General features: G+C 38.7%; 1 pseudogene; it reads right to left on the bottom strand.

Annotated features, from left to right (window-relative positions):
* Nucleotides 1-303: 303 nt before the first annotated feature.
* LOC142435834 (U6 spliceosomal RNA) lies at nt 304-404 on the bottom strand (annotated as a pseudogene).
* Between the last annotated feature and the right edge of the window lie 6,257 nt (nt 405-6,661).

The raw sequence follows: 6,661 nt of genomic DNA on the forward strand, positions 1-6,661 counted from the left end.
AATGCAATAGCATTCATTTCTGTTCAGGTTGTCCCATTTTCATTAATCTACTTTCCATTTCCCCATGTCTTCTCATCTTTTCTAAACAATAATTATTGACCATTTGACCTTATATAAGTGATTTTTTAAAGAAGCCTAGTACATACAAATGATTTCCTTTTTTTTTGTTTATTTGAGCCAAGCTATTACTTAGGTTAAAGTGGGTTGATTTTACTTGACAATTTAAAATTATCTTAGTGTAGTAGTCTCAACTGACTTTTAAGTATGGATTTTTAATGAAGCTTTTGATATTTTACTGAAGCAAAAAATGCGAAAATCTTCACCAATTTGAGTGTAATCTTTGGGCAGGGTCTGTGCTGATCTTTTTTGTACCATTCTGATTTTACTATATGTGTTTCTAAAACTGGTTATATGTGGATTTTTAAAAAGGAATTTGCCATTGTGTTTCATAAATTTTTTTTCTATTTTATCAGTATCCAACTATGTGAAATTAATGAGAACAGTTGGTAAGTGGGCAGAATAGGACTGTGGTGTGTGTACACTCATAATCTTTTTTTTAAATCATTATATTGGGGACTCTTACAGCTCTTGTCATAATGCATAGATATATTATGTCAAGAACATTTGTACATATGTTGCCATCATCATTTTCAAAACATTTTCTTTTCACTCGTAATCAGACGTCCTGCTTTTGGCGGGACAGTCCCGATTTTTAACAATTGTTTCCGCATCCCGCGGCATTATTAATAAGTCCTGATTTTGGAAAAGAATGCACAAGCTAGGTTATATGGTTTTCAGCTGCCATGTGGCTATTTCACCAGGATATGAGTTTTATCAATGGTGTCCCGCTGGTGTCCCGCTTTACCAATGTTAAAATCTGGTCACCTACACCAAGTGCTGTCTTCCTTCATCCACTTTTATGTTGTCTGTCCCCCTTGGAGTGGGTTATATGTTGATCATAGTGATTGGTTCCATATTTCTCCTCCCAACTTCCCCTTCCTTTTCAGGTGTCACTGCTCTCATTATTGGTCCTAAGAGGGTTATCTGTCCCAGATTCCCTGTGTTGTGAGCTCTTATCCGTAGCAGTGTACATGCTCTGGTTTAGCCGACTTGTAAGGTAGAATTGGGGTCATGATAGTGAGGGGGAAGGAAGCATTAAAGAACTAGAGGAAAATTGTATGTTTCATCAATGCCATACTGCATTATGACTGGCTCGTCTCTTCCTTGTGACCCTTCTGAGAGGGGATGTCCAATTGTCTACAGATGGGTTTTTGGTCTCCACTCTGCACACCGCCTCATTCATATTGATATAATTTTTTGTTCTGGGTCTTCGATGCCTGATCCCTGATCCCATCGACACCTCATGATCACAGAGATGGGTGTACTTTTTATATGTAGGTTTTGTTGCTTCTCAATTAGGTGTCCACTTATCTTCAAGCCTTTAAGACCCCAGATGCTTTATCTTTTGATAGTCAGACACCATCAGCTTTCTTCACCACATTTGCTTATGCACCCATTGTGTCTTTAGCCATCTTGTTGGGAAGGTGAGCATTACAAAGTGTTCTTGCATTGAGGGAGTACTTGTGTAGAGGCCCAATATCCATCTACTACCTTAATACTTAACATTTAAATATATATACATAGATCTATTTCCCTATCATTGTATATAAATATATTTACATATATACATGCCTCTATTTAGACCTTTAGAAATATCCTTTGACTCCTAGTTTTTTCCTCTATTTCCTTTTACTTTTCTCTCATCCCACTATCATGTTTCAGGTTTCAGGTTTCAGGTTTCAGTAATTCCTCTCAGCTACATTGCTCTTGATCAAGCCCCACCAGGCATCCTACATCCTCCTCCCTGTGTATTTTACATCACTTGTTCCTTTGTCCTTAGGATTGTTGACACACCCCTTCCTTTTTCCACCTCCCCCTCTTCTATGTCCCCTCTCCTGAAACAGTTGTTCCTGTTCATTTCACCACCAGATTGTTTATTCTGCCTATCTTATCCGTCTAGACAGACATGCAAAAACAACAATAAGCACAAAACCAAAATAAAACAAACAGCAAAAAGCAAAACAAAACAAAACAAAAAACCCTCAAGCAAACAAACAACAAAAAAGAAAACCCTATAAATAGTTCCAGGTCTGATTTGTTGTTTTTTATGAGGGTTTTCCGGTTGAGTTTTGATGGGGTGCCATGCTCTGGCCCCAAAGTCTATTTCTGGTATTCCCCGGGGACTTAAATGCTTTGCTCCCCTTACTGCTCTGCAGGCCCTTCATGTTTCTCCCTGGTGTGGTGGGGTCAGATTGGGCTCACTTCCTGCATTGTGTCTCCAGTCTTGTGCCCCTTAGCGCTCGGGGTCAGTGAGGGATATTGTGTCTCATAGTGGGGCTAGCCCTATGGTTCTCTCTGTACATTGACTGTTCAGAGCAGGAATATCATCTTTGTGGTTTGGTGGGCCAGAATATGTTCCATTTTCCTTCCTTCTTTGCTTGCTCCTGTGTGCTCTGCTCAGACATGCCCCTCTCCCTGAACCGTAGCTTCAGTGCTAAACTAATTTTTCTTTCTGTTTTTTTTCTTTCTTTCCGTTTTTTTTTGCTTCATATAAGTAAAGACTGATTGTTTTCTTCGAAATAGCTTTTCACCAGTTGTTAAGATCCCAGACTCTATTCAATAAACTAAGCTAATTGTTATGTCGATTAACCAAAGCATTTGAACCTGTTTTTAAACTTAGAAAACCAATCTCGAGAGGTATAATGCAAATATATGCATACACATATTCACACACATTCTGGCATATGAATATACACAAGTAACCCTGGGGGAGTAGAGGGTTAAATATTGGGCTGCTAACAACAAAATCAACGCTTCAAATCCACTAGCCACTTCATAAGAGAAAGATGAAACTTTCTACTTCTCTAAAGATTTATAGCATTAGAAAACCTATGAAATGTTTATAAAAGTATATATATATCTTCTGGTTGTTGTTACTGTTGCCAAATTATATGTGCTACAGTGATTGCCAAAAGATCCTTTTTTCTTATGTACATCTTGGTAAAATTGTTTACTTTTGTTAAGTTGTGCGCATATCACATTCACTTGGTGTTGTTACCATCACCAAACACACCAGTATGTATAATCTAAAGAGAAACTCATTTCTCCAATCTGCCCCAATCCCTAGAAGTCACTAATAAATATTAGTTTTTATGTTTATCTTTTCATGTTATTTCTTAAAAGTGAAAATGTATAATACTTCCTTTTGGTGATTGACTTATTTTGCTCCACACAAGGTTCATCCATGTTGCAAGATGTTTTAGAAGGATATTTTTCTTTATCTCTGAGTAGCGTTTTATTGATATATGTACTACACATTATTTATCCATTCATCTAATGATGGACACTTAGATAATTTTTATATTTTTGCTGATATGAATAGTATGGCAATAAACATAGGTGTGTATATGCATGTGTTTTTCTCACTCCAATATACCTATAAAAAAAAAACTCACTCCATTGTATCAATTTTAACTCATAGTGAACCTGTAGGAGAGAGTAGAATTGCTCTCCTGACAGGGGAAGCCAGCCCCTAACACATCATTACTGGTCCAGTAGGTGCAATTGTACATCAATAATAAGTCAAGATTATAGCAAAGTTACAGAGAGCATGAGAGATAGAAGAGAAATATTGAAATAAATGGAGTCAGAAACAATTCATAGTAGCATGCTCACCTCAGCCCCCCTTGGTGGTCCACGTGGAGAGAGAGAGAGCTCTTTAATGCTTGCCCAGGGTTTTATATTCTCTGGAGACCTGCAAGCCCCCTAATTACAGGTAAGGACGTACGTCACAGGAAGGGGCTGTGCTATAGGTAATACAGTAATGAGAGGGGGTGGTCTAGGGAACTACACGCAATAGGAAGAGGAGGGATTGGGGGTATACATGTGACAAGATGGGCAGATCCTAGATTTAGGATGGCAACCTAACCTTGACCTGTTTTCTGGACCTTCATAGGAACCATAAACAGTAGGGTGTAAACCCCACCTACAGGAACCAAGCTAATGGTCCCAAGCTTCAGTGAGAAGTAATCTGTTGTCTCCAGCAGCAGGGAGCAGGCCCACCCCTGTGGTGTGGGGAGACAGCAGTCTGGCAGGGACTGCCTTCAGGGAAGATGTCTATAAGCATCTGACCTCCCCCCACACTCCCCAGGGTTTGTAAAGCACCAAATTTTTATGGGAGCAGAAAATTTCAGCTATGAAGTGCTGGTGAGTTCAAAATGCTGACCTTTGGTTAATACCTTACAATAAAACCAATTAAGTGGTTAGAGCTCCTGTATATACTGAGAAGTAGAATTTCTGGGTGGCATAGCAGGTTATGAGTAGGGTCAAAGAAAGATTAAGCTGTCTTCTCCCATAAATATTTACATTCCCCCAAACCTAAAGGGGCATGTCTACTCTGTGTTAATGGGTCACTATGAGTTAATTGAAGCCATGGCAGTGGGTTTGGTTGGGGGTGGAGGGTTATTTGTTTTTATTTTATGACAACATTTTCTCTAGTAGTTGGAGGAATTTCCAGACTGTTTGATAGATTTTGCATTCCCACAAACAGTCGGTGAGAATTCTAATTTTTCCAAATCCCTTCAAACCTTTGTTCTTTTCCATTTTAAAGTTTATTTTCATCCTAACTGTTCCTGGTGGGAGTGAAATGCTTATCCCTGGTTGCTTTTGATTTGCATTTATCTGATGGCTAATAAGATTGATAATCTTTATATGTGTCTGTCAACTATTGAAATATCCTTTGTTGGAGTGTTTGCTCATGTACTTTATTAAGTTATTTATTATACCTTTTCCCAGTTTTAATTGGGTTGCATGTGTGTGTGGTGTTTGTGGTGGTTGTGGTTATTCCATCAATTAGCTTTAACCTGTGTCTTTACAATTAAACTGCATTTCTGTGGAAACATTTAGTTGGATCTTAGTTAGTAGCTTTGTATTATTTTGATTTTTATTCTAAACTAGGCATTTTAATAGTTATCAACACCAACTAGACATATTTACTCCATGGTTTTGTTGCACATAAATCTCTGGATTTTCTTAGGAATTAAAGATGCTGTCAGATAAGCCAAGAAATAATTTGTTTTCTCACCTACTGCACATCCCTGGTGGTATCGTGTATAAACAATGGACTGTGATTTGAAAGATCACCAACAGTGAAAGCACAAGCCACTCCTTGAGAGAAAGACCTGCGGCTTTCTACTCCAATGTGGTTACAGTCTCAGAAAATCACAGGGGCATTTCTATCCTGTTCAAAAGGGTTACCATGAGTCAACATTGACATGATGGCAGCAAGTTGAAGGGCTCTTTTTGTGTGTCATAATCATATGATACTAATTAATTGGAATCCAAGGAGTTGTTGATCATATGCGGGCCCTTCTCTCACTGGTTCTGAAGATTTGGGTCTTGGCAGATTCTTGACTCATTAAAGCAATGGTAGAACTTCCAAACAGGGATTTCATGTTCAAATGCTGTACCACTGAAGCTGTCTAGGACCAAGTATCCTCAGTTTTTCTGTGTGAAACAAACCCTTTAGGCTACTTGCACACAAAATGTGGAGCCTATACTGGCTTCCTCGGTTTCAAGTGATGGACACTGTAGCACACGTGTTCCCAGAGGCTCATACAGGATTAGGAACCTGGGAGAATCATGTTAAAAACAGTGTTTAGGAAGTCGATTCTCTTTCTGGGATATAGTATTTGGGAAACTGGATAATTGGAAAAATAGTGTTACTTCCAAACCTAGTTCGGTCATCTCAGACTTCAGAATAAAGATGATTAGCAAAATATATGTGCTTCATATGGACAACAGTGGGGAAAATTTAGCTAGACCCTACATTTGTTTCACAGCTGCAACTAAATACTCTACTGTTATTTTCTCTCATGAGAAGAATTTATCTACATGGCCACACAGAGAATTGACCCAAATAGATAGCACCTTCTTTTCCTACTGTGCATTCTATTTTCATTAAGACTCCATATACCTCATTTCATGATTTTTCAATTGCCTTGACATTTCTCAGAGGCAGATCACATGGATTGCATTTTGTCTTCTCCCTTAGATAAAGGAGGAAACTAACATGTGGAGACTAACAAATTACCTTTTTCAAAATATAAAAACAAACTGTAATATCTCAACATGATTCAAGTGATATGAGGGAAAAGCCCAATATAACCTATTGCTTAGTTCAGTTACTGCATTCATCTCACTATCAAAACAATCACGTGTTCATAGAATAAAACTTTGGTGAACATGGGCTCATATTTTGAAATAAATTCACACATTTCTTAGAAAAGCATTCCCTCAGAGTTACTAGTGAAGAAACTTGTTTGAATAAATTAAATGCTAAGAAATCATCCCGAGTGAGGTCCAGGTAGGATGGCAGGGGCCAGACCAAGTCCAAGTATACATATGGCAGCCAACTAAAAAGGGGGCGGGGAGGGAGGAAAAGGGAAAGAAAAAAAAAGTGTGGTGGGGGAATAGGACACTGAGCCACCCAAAGGGAGGGTATTGTTTGTGCCTCCACAGGGACCGAGGGACCAGATAATAAGCCACTGCCAGATGAATGCAGTGTGCCAAGAAGGAGTGGGGAGCCAGTATAGGGGCCTGA

This window comes from Tenrec ecaudatus (assembly GCF_050624435.1).
Source record: "Tenrec ecaudatus isolate mTenEca1 chromosome 2 unlocalized genomic scaffold, mTenEca1.hap1 SUPER_2_unloc_10, whole genome shotgun sequence".
In the NCBI taxonomy this organism is placed as follows: Eukaryota; Metazoa; Chordata; class Mammalia; order Afrosoricida; family Tenrecidae; genus Tenrec; species Tenrec ecaudatus.